A 26,169-nucleotide genomic window follows, 5' to 3' on the forward strand; every position below is an offset into this window, starting at 1 on the left:
TCTTGTTCTCTGCGTGTTACCCTTAAGACCTTGATGAAAGGCATGCTCAAGTATAAATAAATATAGAGACCTTTTTCTTTAGATATTTTTATATTTATGAAATAAAGTTGGAAAAGAGCCCTGGCAGGTAATATTTAGTGCAAACTTAATTTTCTGCTCAAAATGTGACACAATCTTGGCCCAAAGGTAAATGTATTGTAGTACTATGTTTTTCAGTGTTTTAGTCCTCTTATAAAAAAATTAAAATGTTTAACACAAAAGACTATAATATTTTCAACCTGAGGTTACTATTTAATTTATTACATGGAGTGGTATTTTAGAAGAGGCGTATAGGTGTGTCTTATTGAAAAGTCATCCAAATAGTAAGAAGTTTTCACTTATTACTGCTTAAATCTATGTCTTGGACAACTCTATTTGTACTTTAAGTATATTACAAGTTTCACTTATTTGAAGCATACCACCCTTTTCAGAACTTCATGTCTTCTGGTACTTGTACATACTCCGTGAAAGTGTTTCTTTAGTGTGATCAAAGAAACCACTTTCAGTGGCATCCCCTAGGTTACTTGTACAAAGCCAGCTTCCTTGGCCTTACCTTTTCTAAATCTGAATCTCTAGAGGTGGGACTCTGCATTACATAATATTAACCACATCCCAGGTGAGTGTGACATTTTAAAGACCAATGCTTTGTGGGATTGGTTCTCATTTTTGCCTCCTGGTTGCTTGTTAATATGGTTCTTGGTCTGAAGGGAAGATCATCCTTTTCTTGTTTCACGCCTGCTTGACCCTGAGACCACCTGCTTATCAAGGACAGCTGTGTCCCAGCTCCCAGGGAGTAGGAATATCTCTATGTACAGTTCAGGGTTTTGTTGATATGCAAGGGACTGTCAGGAGAATCACCTCACCAACCTTTGTGTTTACTCACTTCTTCCCCGGGTCTTGCCTCCTCCTGGGACCCTGTGCTGGGGCAGTTTGGAGCCTCTGAGACGTTGCATAGAGCTACAGCTCTAGTCAACAGTGAGAAAGCTAACTTCCTATACTTATACTTAAATGTTCAGTGAGCCATCTAGTTTGTGTGAAAGTGGGCTATTTCCTGCTATGCGAGTCAAACAAGGACAAGAATATTAAGAGACTCTTGCTCTAAAGAGAATTTTTTAAAAAATTCAATGTACTCTTAAGATATGCTTATTAGTATATAAAATTTCAACTTAAAATTTTTAATAGGCATTTACTATGACAACTTTTCCTACATTATTCTTGAAATAAAGAATATTCAGTTAATTACTTATTTCCTCTCTGTGAACAATGTCAGTATATAAAAAGTTTCCTTCCAAATTAATCTGTTGTTATCTGCTTTCTAAAGCAATCATTTTTAAGCATTCTCTATGTGACTCAACTCATTAAACTTTTGACTACATCAGTCTTAATATTGCACATTGACTAATAACTATAAATTAGAGTAATATTATATATACTAACATACTCAAAACCCCCAATCATTTTAATCAAAACCAATTCAAAACAGGTCAATAAGAATATCTTTGAGAATAAATCTGAATTCACCTCACATTGGTATTAATTAAAATAGTAGTATTCCAAATTTCCTTGGATATGTTGCTATCAATATTTTATTATCTATTAAAAGGAAGCAAATTACATCTCACTAGTAAATGCCAATTCATCTGCTTTTTAAATTTAAATGCAAATTCTTTCTGCCCTTTACCTTTACAAAGTAGAAATTGCATATGTTATGCATTGCTTTACACAGGCTTCAATACCAAAATTATTTTTTATCACTATTCTCCAAAAATTTATTTCAGACCAACATCAATGAATCCAATTTTTATCCTAGTTCCTGTATTAAATTTTAATATAATAAAATTCTTAGATATTTATAAAAAGAGTTTTATCATAGTTCATAGCAATCTGTATGTAATTTCAACAGAGTACTATGTGAAAAAGTAAGGATACTTGTGATACACATATTTCAAATGTGGCATCCTGTGTTGGCCTTACAAGAGAAAGAGAAATGATTTTTATATTATTCAACCACTGGTAGAATGAGTAATGACTCAGAGGATGTCCCAGCAGACCCACCCTAGGTGATCTCATGGACCATAGTATAACAAGGTTTTAGGAATCAAAGTTTGGAATTTCCTCTCAGTGCCCACAAAGTCAAGAAACTGTAGTTTGACAGCATGAGGCTTTGGACCTTCTGTATCAACAGTAAAGGAAACCCAATCCACATCTTCTCTACTCATGACTTGGGAGTCCTTGCTTAACAGGAATGTAATGAGATGTTCATGCTGTTCTTACTACTGCAGTTATGTGTATTTCCCCATGAGTCTCCTCTGGTTGCTGCTACCACCTATACAATTGTGGTCAGAACAGGGTTTCAGGAGGAATAGGAGATAGTGAAATGAAGAATCACCCAAGAAGTGATCTTATGTCCTAATGTGTGTTCCTTAAATTTAGAGCTTTTCTTTTCTTGGTGATCGAGATATCTATTAAACTCATTGGATTCCTGGGTTATAAAGCATTTAATGCCATCTCACTTAATTTGGGTACCCAAATAGCATTTTTCAAATATAACTGTTTTTATAGCAACTATATCTTTAACTGCAGGAACACTATATGTGTCTCCTTTTTCTCCTAACCTGTGAAATGATGAGAATGTTTTTAGTCTATTATCATATTGATAGATAACAATTTGCAGCTAGAATATCGAAACACAAGAGACACAACATTCTGTTGAAAAATTATTATAAACAATCTCGGGCACTAAAGCACTAACATCTTTTAGTAATGTTATAATATGAAATTGGCCCTAAGATGTATTCTAGGTTGAAATTACATACTATTTATAATCTCATGATTAAACTCTTTGCTTTTGAATAATCTATATACTATTCATGAAAAGTTTTGCCTTAAATGGTCCCTGAATAAACCAAAATAAGAATGCTAAAATAAAATTTAGAGTCTTAAAGAGAAAAGGAGGACTTTGTTGAACATTTTTAGTAGTCATAATTGTTTCAAAATGTATTCAGACTAAGAATTTCAGAATTTAAAGTACTTTCATGGAGGCAGAATGCAGTGGGAATTGCCCAGGCAATGTGTGGCCTTGAGTGAGTCACTTGGACTTTCTAAGCTTAAATGTTTATTTCTACTATTTTAAGAAGCCAATCAGCTGGTCTCTCCCTTCCAACATTATAGTACAATCTATCATATAAACTCTGGTTCTCATGATGTGATCTGTGGACTCTGGGGAGCCTCGAGTCACTGTCAGGGAGTCTGTGAGGTCAAAACCATTTCCATAATAATATGAGGGTGTTTTTTGTCCTTTTCACTGTGTTGACATTTGTCTGGATGGTGCAGCAGTCAGTGGTGAGAAAAACTTCTGAAGCCTTAGCACAAATCAAGGCAAACTGATTACATTCTCCCCTGCCACACACTCGCATTTAGAGAAGGAGAAGGGAGAGGAGGAGGAGGATGCAGCTTTCCTTAAGAATGTCCTTGATAAAGCAGTAAAACTTAATTATATTAAATCTTAACCATTGAATGTGATCTTTTAAATAGGCTACGTGATGAAATGGGAAGTATGCATCAAGCACTTCTGCATATCGAAGTACAAAAGTTCTCTTGAGAAAAAGCTCAAGTGGATTGTTTGAGTTGCTAGCTAAAGTAGCCACATTTTTCCATGGAACATTATGTTTACTTGAAAGAATTGCAGACAAACTGCAGTTATTCATTCCTGGGTATTTCACAGACATTTTCTCAAAAATGAGCAAGGTGGGCTGTCGCTTCGAGGAGAACAACTGACAATATTTTCTGGCAATGATAAAATTCAAGCTTTCAAAATAAAAGTACTGGAAAACATGTATATGCCTCTATTACTGTGACAGCTTTGAAATAGGTAAAGACGTTTCTGATGAGACAGGTGGTAATTTTTTTGATAATGAAATGTGTCAACATTTGGAAGATTTGTAGAGTTCAGTGTAATATTTTCCAAATGACCCGTGTTAAAATTTATGCTTGGTAAAAGTGAAAGATAGAACTATTTTAATGTAAGAGTACAAAAGTTCACTGATATAGTTTCAGATTCCACAATGCAGCCAAGCTTTAAGAAACTATTACGTGTCAAATGTCAGTGTAGTATTAAAGAAAAATAACCACAATTATCTGAAAATGCTTTTGAATTATTCTTTCCTTTTCTAAGTACACATCTGTGTGAAGCCTGATATGTATCTTACAACCAAAACAATGTATTGCAACAGATTTAATGCAGAGGCATTTATGAGAATCCAGCAGTTTTAAGCCAGGCATTAAAGAGATTTGTAAAAATGTAAAACAATATATCTCTTCTTGCAATTTTTGTGAAAGTACAGTTATTTTCTTTATAAAAATATTATTTGTGTTAGCATATAATAGGTTTATTATTGGTATTTTTAAAACAAATTAATAATTTTTTAATCTCAGTTTTGATCCCTAATATGGTAAATAGTGATAGATATAACCTACATAAACAAAAGGATCTGAGACCAAAAAGATTGAGAATTGTTAATAGAAACCATGAGGCTGGTGTGGGGGAAGCTATTCAAATATAAAATAAAGCTAAAAATAGTACTTTTTAGCCACTAGAGGGAGCTTTTATTTTATATAAATTATGTATAGAGTAGAGGCATTAAGAATTTATATGAAAAATAAATGCAAAAATTCTAGACTCACAGCACTTAATATATAAAACACAGAGCTTTGTGAGAACCCCCCCAGCTTTTTGTGCTTTCTTTCTATGGTAGCTCTTTAAACGTAATGGAAGGATTTTTTTTCTATAGCCGTAAGTTTGTGTGTGCCTAGTATGCTTAAGAAAATTCCTTTAAAGTAGACATTTAAGAAAACATCATGAAGTCTTACTATATGACACCATATGGTAAGAAGTCATTAATTCTTTTGTTCTCTTTCTAATTGCTTCCTTATAAATAGCAGGAGTTGATGCAGTTCTTTCTCCTCGCTGACCTTTGAGTAATTGCTAGTTGAGTATAGGTCAGTCAGAAATGCTTCTGCCATCTTGTATTTCTCCCAGAGACATTTGTATCAGTTATGGGGAAATGACTGTACGTATGGAATCAGTGACTGAGTTCTGAATGATTTATTTCTTCTCGTCTCTAAAGTTCACGTAGAATCACACTGCTACTGCAGCCAGTCATTCCTGTGGTTTTATGAACTCTCCCTCAATGACATCCATTTTTTAATAATAAATTTATTATCTTTGTCTTCCTGAAGGCTTGGTATGGAGAACCACATCTTAATTGTTAAGAGATGGGTGCAGGATCAGTAGTTAAAGCTGCTAGATGACTTTTGTAGGTATTTTAGAAATAATTGCATGCATTATTATTTGTATTTTATAAATAATCTTAAGCAATCAGTGTTATGGTAAAACTACAGCTAAGTACATCCAAATTTACAGCTGCTATGTTGTTCCAGATTTCTTAGGATGTTTGTTCCTGGGTAAGATGTGATGTGCCCTGATAAGGGCAAAGGTGAGGAAGTCCCCTGCAAGAGAAATTGTTTTCACTAAGTACTTTCTTCTTCCTGCAGAACTTCTTGTGCTCTCTCAAACCAGTTGTTCTTAACATATTGAAATAAAAAAGAAAGGAAAGAAAAGAAAAACTTTAAAAATCAGATGAAAACCATGATTCCTCTGCCCAGAAAAATATACAAGCACAATATGCTAAATTTTGCATACAATTTTGAAGGTTTTCAGATATTCTGAAGTCCACAAGAATTCCAGTTAAGAATTCTTGTTTAAATCAATAGAAAACCAGTGAAGATAGAACATGGTAGTGTTTTTTGTTTATTTGGGGGGAAAAGATAAGTATCTGGGATAAGTATGCATTAATAATCTTATTTATGTTGGAATCACTAAAAATATCTTTGGGTATTCTGAAATGCTTTTAGTAGAGGCTTCATAATCCTTTTCTGTTAAAATTTTATGCAAGCTAGAGCTGGAAGCTTTGGTAGAATTGAGGCCAGAACTGGTGAAACCTGGTAACTCCTCAGTGCAGAAAGTCCATTCAGCCTGTCAGGTTTTTTAAACAAATTTAAGAAAGTGATGCATTTAAAAAAGCCTTATTGAGTTAATCTTGGTTTAAACAAATTAAACTTTCTTGAATGATTTAGAGCACTCAATCCCCAGGAGCCGAACTGGTCTCAAGAATTCATCGGTAATAGCTACACAAGTTTAAGTTATATAAAATAAGCTAAGAGCATTTAAATTACAGGCAAACCTAAATAGTAACATTAAAATTGTTAATCCATATTCAGCTTGTAACATTTTTACTCTTAATTGAGAAGGAATTGGAATAATATATTTAAACTGCAAATAATGAAGACATAAGATGATTACACTAAGAGATAAAGGATTGAAGGACTAAAAATGCTCACTAAGGATCCTACAGGAAAGAAAAAGATGAGAGAAAAGGGTGGAAAATTACTTTTGTTCAATAATTCCTGGCTGGTGTTGATAGTTGAAACTTACCAGAAAATAAAATATTTTTTTCTTTCAAGATAAATACTGTACCCCAGATCTCTGCCCCCTAGAATTTTTATAAGGAATTTTCATTATTCTGCATTGCTTTCCAGATGCTCTAACTTCTTTTAACGATACATCTATATATCTGAATTATTGTCATTGGTTTTACTTAAGTAGTAGGTGATTGATAGTTTAATTTTGCTTGTGCTTGGATATAGCTATAGTGCAGAAATAAAACTTGGTAAATTCTATCATTAATAAACTTAAACATGACCCTCCCATAGTATTTCACACTGCTATGTTCCAATGATCATGAAATAATAATTTTCTATGAGTTTCAGCAAGGCTAGATTATTCTTACCTTGATTCTCCTTTTTGAGGGTTATAGTGATAGAAATGAGTGATTTTTCTATCTCTATCATGACCTAATTGAACCTAAAAAAATATATTTAGGGGCATCAAGGATCATCACTCATGAATTGAATGCATACCTCCTGATTGATACCTAAAGTATAGTTTGTAGGCTGCCACTATGGCAAGAATAATTCAGCACCTTTCTGGGTAACTGCAAATATTTGCAAATCTTGGAGAGAAGAGCAGACAGTATGATTTGCAGCTTGAGCAAATGTAGTGAGTCATCAATGATGTTCAAAGCCAACAAAGATCTAATGAATACATGCTGTAGTTTTAACACTGGAAATCAACGTTCAGTTATCCAAAAGGCTATTTTTTCCTTAAAAATCTTCTTCTAAGCCCTTGGTTCCCCTGCCATTCCTCTAAACTTGGCAGGCATATTTGAGTGGTGATGATGGCACGTAGCAGGGCTGTGTCATGGTCCTGGGAGACCAATCCTGTTCTAAAGAGAAACTTGTGAAGTAGCTAAGGGCTCAGCTCTATGTCCAGTCCCTCCAGGGGAGGGATGGTAAGAGCTAAAGAGAGTGTCAGTGTCCCTGAAATTGAGTGCAGGTCAAGGAACCAGGCCCCAAGTGGAGAAATTAGGAAACCAAAGATTTACTGTTTTGGGGAAAGAGTGTGGGGTGGGGAGCCCTGGTGCTGAGACAATAGGGAGAAAATGATAGCTTATTTGGGATACAGATGCCTTAAATGTACACCAGCACCTAGGATACCAAGGTTTCATGTAGACCTTACTTGCTACTGGGAATGGGGCTTCTCAAATTATATATGCCATTGACTTAGGTGAGCTAAGAATACAAGTCTTTGACAGTGGCTCCATGACTGAGAACACAAAGACATCTTTAACTTCCCAGGGCATGCTAGTGTGTCCTGTGCATGACCTTCAGAAATAAGTTAACTTTTTATGGAACAATAACAAAGGTGTCAGGATGGTTTAATTTATGTATACCAAACTAAAAATGAATTTACTAACATAGAGATTTTTTGCAGAATCAATTTTTGAAGAAACATTATTTTTTAAAAACAACTTTACTGATGTTTAATTCCCACATCATAAAATTCACCTGAGGTATACAGTTCAGTGGTTCTTAGTATATTCACAGAGCTCTGCAACCATTACCACAATCTAAAAATCACTTTAATTGCTTTTCACATAAAATTCTGTACCCATTAGAGTCACTCTCCATCCTCCCTCTCCCCAACCCACCATCCCTAGGCAACTACTAATCTAGTTCCTGTCTCTATAGATTTGTCTATTCTGGATATTTCATACAAATGGAAGCATATATGTGGTCTTGTGTGATTAACATCTTCAACTCTGAATAATGTTTCAAGGTTCATCCATGCTGTAGTATGATTCAGCATTTCACTGCTGAATAATATTCCATTGTATGACTTTACCACATTTTATTTATCCATTCATCAGTTTATTAGGGTTATTAGTTATCATGCGTTATCATCAGTTATTAGGGTTCATCACTTTCTGCCTATTACAAATAATGCTGCTATGAACTTTCATATATGTATGTACATTTGTTTTAATTTCTTTGGAGTATATACCTAGGAGTACAATTGTTAGGACACATGGTAACTCTATACTTCATATACTGAGGAATTGCCAAATTGTTTTCCAAAGTAGCTGCACCATTTACAGTTCCACCAGCAATGTTATGAGGGTACTAATTTCTCCATATATTTGCCAGCACTTATTATGTCTGTCTTTTTCTTTTAGCTATTCTGGTGGCAGTAAAATAGTGTCTCATAGTTTTGAGTTGCATTTTTCTAACTACTAATGAATTTGTTGAGCCTCTTTTCATGTCTTAATTGGCTATGTGTATGTCTTCTTTGGAGAAATGTCTATTCAAATCCTTAGGCCATTTTTAAATTGAGTTATTTGTTTTTTAGATTTTACTTTATATATTTAAAGCACTCTATATATTCTTTTTTTAAATTGTTTAAAACATCTTTATTGGAGTATAATTGCTTGACAATGCTGTGTTAGTTTCTGCTGTAAACAAAGTGAATCAGCTATACATATACATATATCCCCATATCCGCCCCCCCCTCCCTATCCCACCCTCTAGGTCGTCACAAAGCATCAAGCTGATCTCCCTGTGCTATACAACAGCTTCCCACTAGCCATCATTTTACATTTGGTAGTGTATATATGTCAGTGCTACTCTCTCACTTCGTCCCACCTTCCCCTTCCCCTCCTATGTCCTCAAGTCCGTTCTCTACGTCTGCATCTTTATTCCTTCCCTGCCACTAGGTTCATCAGTACCGTTTTTTTTTAAGATTCCATATATGCATGTTAGCATATGGTATTTGTTTTTCTTTTTCAGACTTACTTCACTCTGTATGACAGTCTCTAAGTCCATCCACCTCACTACAAATAACTCAGTTTCGTTCCTTTTTGTGGATGAGTAATATTCCACTGTATATATGTGCCACATCTTCTTTATCCATTTATCTGTTGATGGACACTTTGGTTGCTTCCATGTCCTGGCTATTGTAAATAGAGCTGCAATGAACATTTTGGTACATGACTCTTTTTGAATTATGGTTTTCTCAGGGTATATGCCCAGTAGTGGGATTGCTGGGTCATATGGTAATTCTATTTTTAGTTTTTTAAGGAACCTCCATACTGTTCTCCATAGTGGCTGTATCAATTTACATTCCCACCAACAGTGCAAGAGGGTTCCCTTTTCTCCACACCCTCTCCAGCATTTATTGTTTCTAGATTTTTTGATGATGGCCATGCTGACCGGTGTGAGATGATATCTCATTGTAGTTTTGATTTGCATTTCTCTAATGATTAATGATGTGGAACATTCTTTCATGTGTCTGTTGGCAATCTGTATATCTTCTTTGGAGAAATGTCTATTTAGGTCTTCTGCCCATTTTTGGATTTGGTTGTTTGTTTTTTAATGTTGAGCTGCATGAGCTGCTTGTAAATTTTGGAGATTAATCTTTTGTCAGTTGCTTCATCTGCAAATATTTTCTCCCATTCTGAGGGTTGTCTTTTGGTCTTGTTTATGGTTTCCTTTGCTGTGCAAAAGCTTTTAAGTTTCATTAGGTCCCATTTGTTTATTTTTGTTTTTATTTCCATTACTCTAAGAGGTGGATCAAAAAAGATCTTGATGTGATTTATGTCAAAGAGTGTTCTTCCTATGTTTTCCTCTAAGAGTTTGATGGTGTCTGGCCTTACATTTAGGTCTTTAATACATTTTGAGTTTATTTTTGTGTATGGTGTTAGGGAGTGTTCTAATTTCATTCTTTTACATGTAGCTGTCCAGTTTTCCCAGCACCATTTATTGAAGAGGCTGTCTTTTCTCCACTGTATATTCTTGCCTCCTTTATCAAAGATAAGGTGACCATATGTGCATGGGTTTATCTCTGGGCTTTCTATCCTGTTCCATTGTCTATATTTCTGTTTCTCTGCCAGTACCATACTGTCTTGATTACTGTAGCTTTGTAGTGTAGTCTGAAGTCAGGGAGCCTGATTCCTCCAGCTCTGTTTTTCTTTCTCAAGATTGCTTTGGCTATTCGGGGTCTTTTGTGTCTCCATACAAATTATAAAATTTTTTGTTCTAGTTCTGTGAAAAATGTCAGTGGTAGTTTGATAGGGATTGCATTGAATCTGTAGATTGCTTTGGGTAATAGAGTCATTTTCACAATGTTGATTCTTCCAATCCAAGAACATGGTATATCTCTCCATCCATTTGTATCATCTTTAATTTCTTTCATCAGTGTCTCATAATTTCCTGCATACAGGTCTTTTGTCTCCTTAGGTAGGTTTATTCCTAGATATTTTATTCTTTTTGTTGCAGTGGTAAATGGGAGTGTTTTCTTAATTTCACTTTCAGATTTTTCGTCATTAGTGTATAGGAATGCAAGAGATTTCTGTGCATTAATTTTTATCCTGCTACTTTACCAAATTCATTGATTAGCTCTAGTAGTTTTCTGGTAGCATCTTTAGGATTCTCTATGTATAGTATCATGTCATCTGCAAACAGTGACAGCTTTACTTCTTCTTTTCCAATTTGGATTCCTTTTATTTCTTTTCCTTCTCTGATTGCTGTGGGTAAAACTTCCATAACCATGTTGAATAATAGTGGTGAGGGTGGGCAACCTTGTCTTGTTCCCGATCTTAGTGGAAATGCTTTCAGTTTTTCACCATTGACGATGATGTTGACTGTGGGTTTGTCATATATGGCCTTTTTTATGTTGAGGAAAGTTCCCTCTGTGCCTACTTTCTGGAGGGTTTTTATCATAAATGGGTATTGAATTTTGTCGAAAGTTGTCTCTGCATCTATTGAGATGATCATATGGTTTTTCTCCTTCAATTTGTTAATATGGTGTATCACGTTGATTGATTTGCGTATATTGAAGAATCCTTGCATTCCTGGGATAAACCCCACTTGATCATAGTGTATGATCCTTTTAATGTGCTGTTGGATTTTGTTTGCTAGTATTTTGTTGAGGATTTTTGCGTCTATGTTCATCAGTGCTATTGGCCTGTAGTTTTCTTTCTTTGTGACATCTTTGTCTGGTTTTGGTATCAGAGTGATGGTGGCCTCTTAGAATGAGTTTGGGAGTGTTCCTCCCTCTGCAATTTTTTGGAAGAGTTTGAGAAGGATAGGTGTTAGCTCTTCTCTAAATGTTTGTTAGAATTCACCTGTGAAGCCATCTTGTCCTGGACTTTTGTTTTTTGGAAGATTTTTAATCACAGTTTCAATTTCATTACTTGTGATTGGTCTGTTCATATTTTCTGTTTCTTCCTGGTTCAGTCTTGGGAGATTATACCTTTCTAAGAATTTGTCCATTTCTTCCAGGTTGTCCATTTTATTAGCATAGTGTTGCTTGTAGTAATCTCTTAGGATGCTTTGTATTTCTGTGGTGTCTGTTGTAACTTCTCCTTTTTCATTTCTAATTTTATTAATTTGAGTCCTCTCCCTCTTTTTCTTGATGAGTCTGGCTAATATCTTCTCAAAGAACCAGCTTTTCGTTTTATTGATCTTTGCTATTGTTTTCTTTGTTTCTATTTCATTTATTTCTGCTCTGATCTTTATGATTTCTTTCCTTCTGCTAACTTTGGGTTTTGTTTGTTCTGCTTTCTCTAGTTCTTTTAGGTGTAAGGTTAGATTGTTTATTTGAGATTTTTCTTGTTTCTTGAGGTAGGCTTGTATTGCTATAAACTTCCCTCTTAGAACTGCTTTTGCTGCATCCCATAGGTTTTGGATCATCCTGTTTTCATTGTCATTTGTCTCTAGGTATTTTTTGATTTCCTCTTAGATTTCTTCAGTGATCTCTTGGTTATTTAGTAACGTATTGTTTAGCCTCCATGTGTTTGTGTTTTTTACGTTGTTTTCCCTGTAATTCATTTCTAATCTCATGGCATTGTGGTCAGAAAAGATGCTTGATATGATTTCAATTTTCTTAAATTTACTATGGCTTGTTTTGTGATCCAAGATGTGATCTATCCTGGAGAATGTTCCGTGCGCACTTGAGAAGAAAGTGTAATCTGCTGTTTTTGGATGGAATGTCCTATAAATATCAATTAAATGTATCTCGTCTATTGTGTCATTTAAAGCTTCTGTTTCCTTATTTATTTTCGTTTTGGATGATCTGTCCATTGGTATAAGTGAGATGTTAAAGTCCCCCGTTATTATTGTGTTACTGTTGATTTCCTCTTTTATAGCTGTTAACAGTTGCCTTATCTATTGAGGTACTCCTATGTTGGGTGCATATATATTTATAATTGTTATATCTTCTTCTTGGATTGATCCCCTCATCATTAGGTAGTGTCCTTCCTTGTTTCTTGTAACATTCTTTATTTTAAAGTCTATTTTATCTGATACGAGTATTGCTACTGCAGCTTTCTTTTGATTTCCATTTGCATGGAATATCTTTTTCCATCCTCTCACTTTAAGTCTGAATGTGTCCCTAGGTCTGAAGTGGGTCTCTTGTAGACAGCATATATATGGGTCTTGTTTTTGTATCCATTCAGCAAGCCTGTGTCTTTTGGTTGGAGCATTTAATCCATTCACGTTTAAGGTAATTATCGATATGTGTGTTCCTATGACCATTTTCTTAATTGTTTTGGGTTTGTTTTTGTAGGTACTTTTCTTCTCTTGTGTTTCCCACTTAGAGAAGTTCCTTTAGCATTTGTTGTAGAGCTGGTTTGGTGGTGCTGAATTCTCTTAGCTTTTGCTTGTCTGTAAAGCTTTTGATTTCTCCTTCGAATCTGAACGAGATCCTTGCTGGCTAGAGTAATCTTGGTTGTATGTTCTTCCCTTTCATCACTTTAAGTATATCATGCCACTCCTTTCTGGCTGGTAGCGTTTCTGCTGAGAAATCAGCTGTTAACCTTCTGGGAGTTCCCTTGTATGTTATTTGTCGTTTTTCCCTTGCTGCTTTTAATAATTTTTCTTTGTCTTTAATTTTTGCCAATTTGATTACTATGTGTCTCGGCATGTTTCTCCTTGGGTTTATCCTGTATGGGACTCTGTGTGCTTCCTGGAATTGAGTGGCTATTTCCTTTCCCATGTTAGGGAAGTTTTCAACTATAATCTCTTCAAATATTTTCTCGGGTCCTTTCTCTCTCTCTTCTCCTTCTGGGACCCCTATAAGGCGAATGTTGTTGCGTTTAATGTTGTCCCAGAGGTCTCTTAGACTGTCTTCATTTCTTTTCATTCTTTTTTCTTTATTTTGTTCTGCAGCAGTGAATTTCACAATTCTGTCTTCCAGGTCACTTATCCGTTCTTCTGCCTCAGTTATTCTGCTATTGATTCCTTCTAGAGTAGTTTTCATTTCAGTTATTGTATTGCTCATCTCTGTTTGTTTGTTCTTTAATTCTTCTAGGTCTTTGCAAAAAAAACCATTTCTTGCATCTTGTTGATCTTTGCCTCCATTCTTTTTCCGAGGTCCTGGATCATCTTCACTATCATTATTCTGAATTCTGTTTCTGGAAGATTGCCTATCTCCACTTCATTTAATTGTTTTTCTGGGGTTTTATCTTGTTCCTTCATCTGGTACATAGCCCTCTGCCTTTTCATCTTGTCTGTCTTTCTGTGAATGTGGTTTTTGTTATACAGGCTGCAGGATTGTAGTTCTTCTTGCTTCTGCTGTCTGCCCTCTGGTCGAGAATTCTTATGTAATAAGCTGATGTAGACTTTTTGGCTCCTTACAACTTATATAATCATTATTATAAAAAAATTTTATTACTTTTGCTATTCATTTGAGGTACAGAACTCACTGCGATGTTACCCATAGGACATTTTGTGCTTAATTAAGAACTGTGGTCAAGAGAGTTACTTGAATGTAAAATGTTTAACTTTCATTTCAAAGTTCAGAAAGATAGTTTGAAAAGTTTAAACTATATCTTGTTTACTCTTTCTGATTTCAATTCTGTTCATCACTTAGGTGATGATACGAAGTGTAAAATTTGTATGTGTAGAACATGTTTGATGAGGAGTTTAGCTGGTGGGTTCTAGAAAGTATTGCTCTCGGGGTCTTCTGAGAAGGAGATAACATTACAAGTATTAATGTCCTCAGCTGACAAACTGAAACACAGGTTAGGATTGACTTAAGCTTTTATCATCTGCAGAGTTATAAGGAAAACAACCTCCTGGAGCGGTTTCTCTGCATCCTACCTAAGGTGGGAACAAACTACCAAGCAAGGGAGAATGTTTGGTGAATTAACTCCATCAGTGCTGGCTTACTGGCTGGGGTGACTTAAAAATAATAAGGAGGAAGATAATTGATGGCCTGTGCCTTTTATGGAAAAACATCCCATCAATTATCTTAAATTTTAAAATAAATATCTAGAGTTTCTGTTCTTGTAGAACATACAGTATCTTCATGTTTCTTGGACTTACTGGCTGTACATTTTGCTGATTTGGAAGCAGTTGCAGCATTGCATTTCCTATCCAAAAAAGAATTTATAAATAGTACTGGTCAGTATCCAATATATGTTATTTTTTAAACTGGTGACTGAATTGTCTTTAGGGAATATATTTTTAGTGTAAAAACTACAATGTTGTATAATGATAGTTCCTATGAAATAGATTTTAAAATATGTGTATTCCAGACTGAAATGTATGAAATAACGTTAAATAGAGAAACTTAGTCAGTGGTTAAATATATTCATTCATCCATTTAAATATTCCACCAACCAGCATTTATTGAGGACCTATTATGTGTCAGGTACTGTTCCAATAAGGATGTATTGAACGTCTTCTCTGTTCCAGGGACTGTGCCAGGCATTTGGAATACAAAATTCATAAAGTACAGTCTGTCTTCTTAGGGAACTAAGGATCGGTACTATCATGGGAAGTAGGGATGATCAGTTAGTAGCTGACTAGGTCAGGGAAAAGCCCCAAGGTTATGAGGCAATGGTCCCCATCACTATTGGATTGAATTACTTTATTCAAATTTTTGGGCACAGACTACATCTAACATTCTGGTTGTTTTGGGGGATGGCTACAAGAGACACAGGTGAGAGATTCTGGAAGAGTGCAGATAGAAATGGTGTAAATGCCTTCTCCTCATGAAACCTTTACAATCTGTCCAGTCAAAGATGACTATTTAGTTGAACTCACAAAGCTCTTGCATCTTGTGTCAAATATCTATGTATCTATATCTATATGTCTTTATATCTGTCTGTCTGTATCTGCATGGCAGCTCAGGGGTCTAAGAGCAAGTATTCCAAGCGTCAGGAAATGGAAGATACCAGTCTCTTAAGTCTTCTTTCATTAGAGAAAGGCACAATTTCAGAGAAAAAATTTTTTTAAAAAACTCTCTTTAAAATGTCCCTGTCTTCCTGGCTACCATGCCAATATACTTAGTGATATTTTTAACCACATTAAATTCCAACTGTAATATAGTATCAGTGGTTGATGGGACTTTGAAATATATAAAACAAAATAAAATGTATGATTGCGTTGATTTTCTGATTTGCACTGTGTAGAAACACATGCAATGAATTTTGCCACTCAGTAATTGCCCTGTGGTTACCTCCCCTAAAGAATATATTTTACAATATATTGTTAATGGAGGAAAGGATTATTTTATTGAATGCTATTTACCAGTTTCTTTCACTGGTGCTGTATATTACCTAGCAATATTCTCTTATAATTGTAATGGATTCATTATGTGTGCTCTATGTATTATATATTTATAGAAATAGCTATAATAATTCCTAACTTTCTTAAGCTATCAGGAAGAACTCTTGTTTCTTCACGTTTACAGTGCACATGTGTGTGTTAAAATAACATCTTCACACATTACTAGTTTCAGTAGGATAAAATTTCAAGGACTATTCCCTCTAAAGCTTTTATGTAGAAGAAGATGAGAAACTGGGCAAAGGGGAAATTTTCATCTTACTGCAGTGTATCACACAATTAGGTACTTTATGGGGGATTTTATTTCTTCTACTAAAATAGCCAGCATTGGACAGTTTCAGAAATAGGATATTGGACTGATCAGATCATTGGTCAGTTCTGCTATGATAATTTCTGTTTGCTTAAAGAGGGTGATGTTTGCTTGATTTGAATACATGTCAGAAAATAGAGAGTGTTCTTTGTTTAGATTTCTTGAATCATACCATGCTAGAAACAGCCATGCTACAAGATTTCTTACTTGTCAAAATGCTTCCTTTTCAAGTGTTGTGGTCGGGGATCACTTACTGATGTGAGAAGAGAGATTCATAGTAAGTTACATGGATAAAAACAGATTATAGAACAGTGTATAAATTACAGCCCCCTTTTATGTTATACACACAGAGGAAAGCCTAGTGTAGTAGAGTTGTGGTTACGATCACAGTTTCTGACATAGTTCAGAGGGCCCAATTTCAAATCCCAGCTTCTCACCTTATTAAATATGTGACCTTTGACCCAGAGCAAGTTACTAAACATCTCTGTACCTTAATTTCGTCATTTGCAAAATGGAAATAATGGGTTTGTACATCAAAAATTATACATATTATCCGTTCTAAATTATTTATATATAATAGAGAATGGAGATGGGTACAGAGTAAGTACTCAATATTGTTAAAATTATATTGTTATTATTAATGTATAATATTAATAGTGCTTATCTTGGATAATTGGACTTAAAAGTAATTTTTATTTCTTCTTTATAATTTTATGTATTTTCTAAATTGGCTAAAATTCCCATGAATAAAGGTTAAATTGTTTTTTAAATAAGAGGATAAAAAGGCTAATACTCTAATTTATATTAGAAATCTTTAAGCACAGCTCCAGCCATCTTTAAGTCTTCTACACAGAAACTACTCTATATCACTTTAGTTTTTATTTCATTCTTCGTAGTGGATTAAAACTGAAATGTTACTAAGTTACTAAGATCTTAACAGTTCCACAGAAGTAAGGTTAGCAGACAAAAATGTAAGTAGCTTTTCTTCTCAAAACGTTATTTATAGTAATAAATATTAAGACAGACTTTTTATCATTCATTACAACTTTTTAAGTTTCTAAAGTTACTTATGTTTTCCTAATTGAAAGTGAGTCCCAAGAAAATGTGAAAAGCAAAATTGCATGCTTGAGGGCAAAAGAGTTTAGTAAGTCACTGCTTGTTAATTCAAGGTTAGTTCATAAAAGGGAAGAATGAAAATTGACAATTATATATCTAATTGGGAAGAAAAAGAAGGTTTTTCCCACTGGAACATAAACATGCCTAGTTCTTCTCTCTCTCTTTTTTTTTTTTTTTAAATTAATTAATTAATTAATTTATTTTTGGCTGTGTTGGGTCTTCGTTTCTGTGCGAGGGCTTTCTCTAGTCGCGGCGAGTGGGGGCCACTCTTCGTCGCGGTGCGCGGGCCTCTCACTATCGCGACCTCTCTTGTTGCGGAGCACAGGCTCCAGACGCGCAGGCTCAGTAGTTGTGGCTCACGGGCCTAGTTGCTCCGCGGCATGTGGGATCTTCCCAGACCAGGGCTCGAACCCGTGTCCCCTGCATTGGCAGGCAGATTCTCAACCACTGTGCCACCAGGGAAGCCCTTCTCTTTTTATTTTATTAGACAAATTAATCCATATAATATGATATACTTGGCTAATAACCATTCAAACCTTTACTAGACGATCTATCTTACTTTGTAAAACTAACATATGTATGAAAATGGTGTGCAAATAGAATATTCTAGCACTTTAGAGAATGAGTCGTATAATAATGTATATAGATTAACATGAGCTGCAGACCAATTTGGATTTTAGTCTTATGGATATTTTCTCTTTCTCTCTTTTCCCCCTAATTTAATTTTGTCAAATTTAGTATCTTTTCCTCTCAAATCTAGTGTTCTTCTCTGATCTGAATATACAATAATATACGTGTGTGTATGTACATAGAGGTATACATACACACTCATATATACATATATATATGTGTATGTGTATGTGTGTGTATTGCAAAAAGACAAATTGAGGATTTACTTTTTACCTCTACAAAATACATTTATTCTGGCTGTAAACTCTTAGTTTGTAGTAATTTTACTTCCCACAAATTATTATGGAAAACATTCCAAAGATTTGTAACACTGATATTGAAGAAGTTTTAGCTCTTTTTTTTCCCTGGCTCCTGTAGTCACAGACTCAGGCTTTTAGGAGCTGGGAGATGCAGTGCTCCCAAGGTTGTGGTTAGGAAACCTACTGTAGAAACCATCACAGATTTTTCTAGGGCCAAGTTGTGAGTAAAACTAAATCTCCTGGCTCAGGCTAGCTTCCCAACTCACAGCACAATTCTTTGGAAACGAATGACTTCATACCTGGTTTCTCATTGTAAAAAAGGGCACACATAAAGAAAAAAAAAAAAGAACTTTAAAAATATATGACTTGTGACAACTCTTCAGTTAGTACCAAAAATACTGCCTTTGTAGAATAGTGGTTCAGCATAGTACAAAGCCTTCAGGTCTGTGCATTGTGAATGGGTTTGTGGATGAAGAACACATTGTTAATGTGAAAAAGGAAGCCAATATAGGTTCGGTATTAAACTTTAAAATTCTTTAATGATGTTTAAGTTCTTCCTAGACAGCGAGTCAAGTGTTTTATTTTCTAAATAATGGTGTATGAGCACAGAGCCATTTTGTTACCATCTTTAAAGTCTTTTGGTTATTACCTTTGTTTTGTTTTGTTTTTCTTGACGTTGAATGTTTAAGACCAGATTCCTGGTCAATAACACGGCAGATATGTAATTACCATCCAATGATTAGACCTGTACAGAGATAGAAATAACCTCCAACTGGTAGGCTTGGTTGAGTCCTTCATCAGCTTCTCCAATCCCAGAGGTACATGCAGTGTTATTTTGAATAAGTTCTTTCTATATGTATTATTTTTGCCTAAATATTCCACCTGCTGCTGAAAAAGATTTGAGGTTCTTTTTGGAGATACATTATTTTTTGATACTCTGAAACAGTTTCTAAGAGCATTTCTCAGTGTAGGCAATAAATTTCACAAATTCTCTGGTTTATTAGCCAGAGGACTTGGACAGCTCTTTAGGAGTTTTCAGGGAATACATTTTTCTTCCCTACCTTTTTCTTTCCTCCTAAAACAATAGACTCAATGTGTAGGAAAGGAAGAGAATCCCACTGTCTGCATTGTGAACTCAGTAGCTTCTTTTTTGTAATTGGACATAGAAGAAAGACTTCCAAAACATTTTAATTTAAATGAATGAATTGGAGTATAAACCAAAGATGATGCTTCTTTTATGACATGAAAAAATAATAGCAAAGACATCTTAATTTATATATTACTTTATAATTTTGAAAAAACTTTCCTGAATATAATTCTATTTGATTTTTTGCAGGTTCTAGATAGTGTTTGTATTGTTACTACTATTTTATATATGAGAAAAGTAAGCCTCTGAGAGGCCTTGCAGGTGATGAATGACAAACCAAGTCTAGAAATCATGGTACCCTTAATCCAAGGATACCTCATATTATCTTGACGCTGACTTTGGTTCTAAAGAAGTCACAATGACAACTCAAAACTAGACTAAAAATTAGAATAAAGGAAAATTAGGGTTGGAATCTTAAGCAAAGCCTAAAAACTAATCAAAGACTGAAATCTAGAATCTGGTATTAAAACAGGATTTATCTGTATCAACTCTGTGTAGCTTCAACAGGAAAAATTAAGAATTTTCCTGTTGATTCCATTTTAGGAGTAAAACCAAATTAACAGCTTGAATTTGGGAGAAATAGATTTAAAAGTCCTGAAATTCTGGCTACCAGAGTATATAAATCGTATTACTTTTTGCAAAAAAGAAAGGTTTAGGGAATGAAGCTTTATACTTGAGAAACTTTTAGTTGAGAGATTATTTTTCTTGTGACTGCACATGAAGAGTCTATGAGATTTGCTGTGCCAGATTCCATGGGTCTCTCCGTGCTCAGTGTTCCTTGTTTCTTGCCTTGAATAATAGGAGCGAAGTGGATGAGAAAGGATAGAAAAAGGAGGGAGGGAGAGAGAGAGGGAAAGAAAGAAATAGAATCTGTGAAAAGAGAACAGTTCCAGGTGCACCTCAGTGGGCCAGACAGAGCCTTCAGCCCAGTGTATTAACATGGGCTTGAATAATTCAAACTTTCAAACCACAGGAAGAGGCTTTCCAGTGGGAGGAAAAGTCCCCCTAATTAAAGCTTCCCTGGCACATGGAGGCAGCTGTATCCTCTGACAGACTGAGAAAATTGGACATGGCTTAATAGCCTAAGAGAACAGGGATGCTGGGGTGCAACATTGTTAGAGAAGTGTTAGGTTTATTTTGGTGTTCTCCAATTATAAAGTCAATTCTCTGGATACCAGCTTCTTTTACATATTAATGGCCTAACCCTTGGCATATGGCAAGAATGCAGGATTCAACTCTGAGACTGCTTGAAAAATGGAATAGTGAGTTCAAAGATGCCAGTGGTGGCATATTACATTTTTGAAAGGTAGCTTTCAAAATAAACAAGAAGATGCAATTTTTTTTTACATCAATATGCCACTCATTTTAGAAAAAATATTTCCTCAGTTAATATCTCCATGTAAGGTGCTTAAGGGGTTCAAAATATTATATATATTTAGTATATATGTGTATTCATACAGTTTCTGAATATGTTGTTTTAAAAATAAAGATTATTGCTGCATGTACATTCCTTTCCATAGCAAATTTAAGCTACTACCTCAATTCACTCCTTTAAAATGTTCAAAAATCTTACTTGATTTTGGTTGTTCCACATGCCAAGTCTCATCAGCACCTTGCTTTTTTTGTAGAAGGTGCTTATTTTTCCCCTCTGGTGCACTTCCTATTAGTAATTTCCTGCCATCTCCCAATGTCTTCAGCGAGGAGGCTAATTGTCATGCTTGTTTTCTGGGTTGAATACAGCAAAGGGCCTATCTGAAATAAACAATTCACTGTATTCCTGGAGGCTTTGCCAGACTGAGAAAAGCTAAAACATCTTGTGGTGTTCCCTCAGGGACTTCACACCATGCCTGGGCTGAAGAAGGTGGATAAAAGGGGGTAGCAGCAATATCTTCTACTTCCTCTTTCCTTTACTGACAGCAGAGTTAAAAGCTTACCTCTGTCTTCACATTTGATTCCCCTCCCTCCCCCCAATGCCCGCCATCCCGAACATCAGTGCAGTGGTGAGCTGTGTTCCAGGTGGCCACAGGGGATGGGAATATAGACACGGAAGGCAAGGAAGCTGATGGCTGCTGCTGCAGGGAGAAAAGAAGTTTATTTTTATCAGTCTCTTTAGAAGCTGGCCAAAAAGCATCTGTGGCCTTTCAAAGGAATTCTGTTACTTTCAGAACAAGCTTTTAACACTTTCATGATAAAACTGCATTATACAGAACTATCATTCCAAGAATTAGATCTAACATTGTAGGACTACACTGGCATACTTTGTAAAGTATAACTCATTTTAAATCGTATATTTTAATTAAGGGATCATGTTACCCTCATTAGTATCCATATAAGTTGTACTGCTGACTAAAGATAAGGTAAGATAAAATAAGTGAAACACTGAGGTATATTGGAAGGGACCATTGAGACAAAGGTGCAATATGTTATTTGGAGAAATCATCAGATGTATCCTAGAATACATTTCTTATTCTGCATTCCCAATTAAATGATGTCTGAACTCTCATTTTCATGCTCAAAATCTGTTCCTAATAAAAACTTTGCCAAACTTATTAGGCTATTGCCTTAAAGAAGTAGAAATGAGTGGCCTCAATGTGTAACCACAAAACCATTGATCTGAAGCTCTCACATTTACAGATTGCACTGTAAGTCTGATGATGATTAGACGTTTTATGATTTTATTACTTACCAGTTTTTATAATTCCTAAAGGCTCTGTCTACAGCTGAAGGCGCCCTACTTTGGTTTTAATGCTGAATTGTGAATAAGCAGGTCAGATTATCTTCAAAGGCATACAAATTGAAATTGAATCTCTGAAGGCTCATCCAAAAGGGAAGAGATAGAATGTAATATTTACTGCCTTCAAAAATATCATACTTTTGAACTTTTTGAAAATCATTGTAATGAAATAAACTTTAGATACACCATTTGCCATGTGGAAGACAGAAAATGTTGTCAGAAATCATTTAGTAATTCAGTATTCAGAGGACTCAGCAATAATCAACTATGTGATTAGAACAAGTTTGATCTTGAGTCTAGTTTTGGTAACTGGATTTGGATAACTGGCTCTGATCCCCCTTCCCGCTGCCTAATGGAAGGGAGTCTACCTCCCAAATCTCATCCTGTGGCCAGAACTCTCATTTTTATCTGTTGAAAGGCTCTATAATGTGACCCAGAGTCTCCTTTCAGACTCAGCTCACCATGCCCCTTTTAAATCTTTTTTAACTCCATTGGCTGCCAAACGTTGACCTATGTCATTGCCTGTATCCTGGAATATAGCATCCTATTGTCCTCAGGAACAAGTAAAGAATCCTCAACGCGGCCTAAAAAGGCCCTTCATAAGTTGGCATCTGCTTGGGTTGCCTCAACTTCCCACTTCCCTTCATGCTCCAGTCACCCTGAACGACTTTCCCCCTCCCACATTCTTCATGTTTTCTTTCCCTCTGTGTGGGATACTTTTTCCAGCATCTTCCTCTTCATCTCTCTGTCTGTCTCTGTGTGCCTCTCTGTCTCTGTCTCTGTACTGTCTCTCTCTCTCTCTTTCTGGCTCTAACCCACACACATAAACACAAACATCCCTATCCTGGAAAACCCCCAGTCTCTTCAGGGTTCACATAAATATCTAGAAGCCCTCCTGGGCTGTTTTGGCTGTCCTTCCATGTCCTTCACTAGTTCTGGGGCCATGTAGGCCAGGTAGAAACCTTGGTCCTGTTTATGTTTCTGAATTATAATTGCCTTCCCTTTCCTGTTCTCTTTGGGAACTCTTTCCTCGCTGCTCCCTAAGCTATCTGAGGTTAGGGACCAGGACTTACTCACCATGGTGTTCCTATCACTTACCCTACTGTTGGCTACATAGTGATTTCTCGGTAAATATTTGTTGAATGAATGAGCAAACTGGAGCCAGTTTGTCCCAACTCTCTCACAACATCTGAAAGGTAGCCCTCCTCCTCCCACCAGACCACGGCCCCCTGCAGAAGACAGTCCCTCTTTCTGATTCTCCTACCCTGCCCCATTCCTTCAAGGTAAATCCTGCCATACTAGACCATGTCCTGACCATAATGAGGAGGCTCTCAGAAAGCAATGAAATGGGAACAGTCTTCAGGAGCTAATAGAAAGGTGGAAGCTGCCGGAATGGAGAACACCCTTGATTGGTGTTTTCATCATTTAAATCTCACTGCAATTGCAACAAAAATCTGGGACAGCTTTGTTATCCTCTATCACTGCATAATCTACATTTAGAACCTTGTATAACACACAAAGCACAGATTCCACCTATTTTTCCCTAAATAGAAAGAACAAGTTATGGTTAAAGTTGAAATTATACTTCCGTTGCAGAAGCGCATAATGCAATTTGCTGCTCCTTATGCCTCTTGTACTGTGTTAAGAACTAGTACAACTTCAGGGCATTTCTTGAAGCAGTACTTTCACATTTCAATATCATTGCATATACATTCTTGCTTTCATTCAATGCTCATTAAAACCCAAGCACACACATCTAAATATTGACATAAGGCGCTGATTTTTCTTGTGAAGAAATATGAACTTGGAAGAATCCTAAAGTTTTAACATCCTTAAGTAGTTCCAGATTTCTTTGTCTAATTCTTAACTAAAAAAAATAGATTATTTCTTGTCAGTAAAGTTTGTCTGGTATTGATTAGCAGTCCTATAGCGCACTGCCTATTTCTTGAAATAGAAATGGAATTGATGCAGTAAAGTAGAATCAGAATGAAAATAGGTTATTTTTGTAGTTGTGCTTGATTCTTTACTAAGCTTTGGAGTTTTTCCTGAGTGGTGAATTACTGATAAACTGATCTTGTTAGCTACATTCCGTCATTTGCTGTGGAGAACACATTTCCATCTGGTTTTCAAAAGGGATCCTTTGAGATCTGCATGTGTGCATGAAATTTTATGCAAAGAAAAAAGTGTGTTTCCCTAGCCTTGGTCTTTTTTCATGTAAATTCACTCAGAGGTTCTTATCACTCCCTGTCCATTTCATCTCCGCCTCAACCTCAAGCATGTGCTTTCTCCTCTACCCTGCCAGCCATCAACCTTCTAGTGGAAATTGGTATTCAAGGAATCTGAATACAGCTGATGAACAATTAAAACCTTGGAGATTTGTTATAAGAATTTATGGTCTCACATTTTACTGGGTTTTTAAAGAATACTGAAATATCACCTTTTTCAATGAATATAAAAAGACTTCACATTCCTGCCAAGTTGCTAAATGCACCTCAGTTTTCATTTTATTGCGTTTTATTTTACTGTTTATTGGGGGGAAATTTTTCCATTCATTTGGACTCAAACCTTGTAAGATTGTTAAATCTGCAAGCAAAAGTATACAGAAAATGCAACCCTCAAGGCAGAGAAATTAGTAATAATGACAAGAAAAACACTTTAAATTACCTACACTCAAATTCAAGAGGTAAAAGAATTGAACACAGAAAGGATTTCTATTGATTCTGACATATTTTTTTATTACAGTATGGTGTTCATTTATGGAGCTATATAAATCTCATAAGGATAATTGAGGAGCACATGTAAACCTGCTCCCTTGTCCCTTTTGGGTCTCTTCCCTCATGACTTAACCCAAATGTCAGGAAACAGCTGTCAGTCATGGGTGGCTGTGTTTAACCATCTATTGTTTCTCACGCTAACCGAACTCCCAGAAGCCCATCTCAGGTGGCCTTCACCAAAAGTAAGAAATGAGAGCCACGATCCTCTCTCATCAGGGATAATTAGGGTGACCTTCCCATGTTTGGGGAATTTTAAAATATACCTTAAAATATCAGAGTAAAAAATATTGGTCATCATTTTCTCCTTTATAATTAAAACTGTAACCCAGACAAGGCAACCTTTAATGAGAGCATTTCTGCTCAGGAAAGGATATAGGAATATACCTCTGGAACTAAACCTTTTAAAACATCCTTGAATAATTTCTGCATATGGCATTTCCTGAAGTCATTGAAATTTCCACATGTGTACTCAAGTATGGAGCAGTTTAGAATGAATTCTCTTATCAGGAACTTCCCTACTTTCCTTTGCCTATGAAACGTTGTGTGTAACAAACATCATAACCCAGGAACGTATCTGTTTATTCAGCAGATGAAAGTGATAAATTTGCAACACCAAAAAAGAGAGGGGGAGAAAGCTAAGATTTGCATTTATACAAACAGGATTTTATTATTGTCAAAATTATTATTACTGTTTGTATAACTGCTCTTGTAAGCAGCTACATATTTCCTAATGCGAAAAAGCAAAAGGAACATAATTCATTTTTCCCTTTTTTTCGGCACTACTTATTACTTATCCACCATTGGCAGTTAATACCCTGTTGATACTGTAACCAAGGAGAGCCACCCCTGGATGGAATTAAAGAGAATTAAATCAAGAATTTTTTTAAAAATATAAGCTTTAATAATGTATCAGCCTTATTAGGGGTAAAAGTGATTCTGCAAATATTTGAAACTTCAAGTTGAAAAACTATGATTCTTCTGGATTTCTTTGTATCTTTCTGCTTGGTCTTAAAAGAAAACAGGGGCTTCCCTGGTGGCGCAGTGGTTGAGAGTCTGCCTGCCAGTGCAGGGGACACGGGTTCGAGCCCTGGTCT

The 26,169-nt window shown here is 35.6% G+C and overlaps 1 protein-coding gene and 1 long non-coding RNA gene across 3 annotated transcripts in view; one reads left to right on the forward strand and one right to left on the reverse strand.

Annotated features, from left to right (window-relative positions):
• The window catches only part of LOC309634636, a 162,828-nt gene that overhangs the window by 126,404 nt on the left and 10,255 nt on the right, over positions 1–26,169 (reverse strand). Inside the window, exon 2 of the long non-coding RNA XR_014248268.1 lies at positions 1–26,100. This exon is cut by the window's left edge and continues 23,288 nt beyond it. This is a non-coding gene — a long non-coding RNA (uncharacterized lncRNA). The remainder of the gene's footprint in view (positions 26,101–26,169) is intronic.
• The window catches only part of HS3ST5 (heparan sulfate-glucosamine 3-sulfotransferase 5), a 276,665-nt gene that overhangs the window by 29,268 nt on the left and 221,228 nt on the right, over positions 1–26,169 (forward strand). The gene's annotated exons all lie outside the window — the stretch shown is intronic.

Source organism: Balaenoptera borealis (assembly GCF_965194805.1).
Source record: "Balaenoptera borealis genome assembly, chromosome: 9".
Lineage (NCBI taxonomy): Eukaryota > Metazoa > Chordata > Mammalia > Artiodactyla > Balaenopteridae > Balaenoptera > Balaenoptera borealis.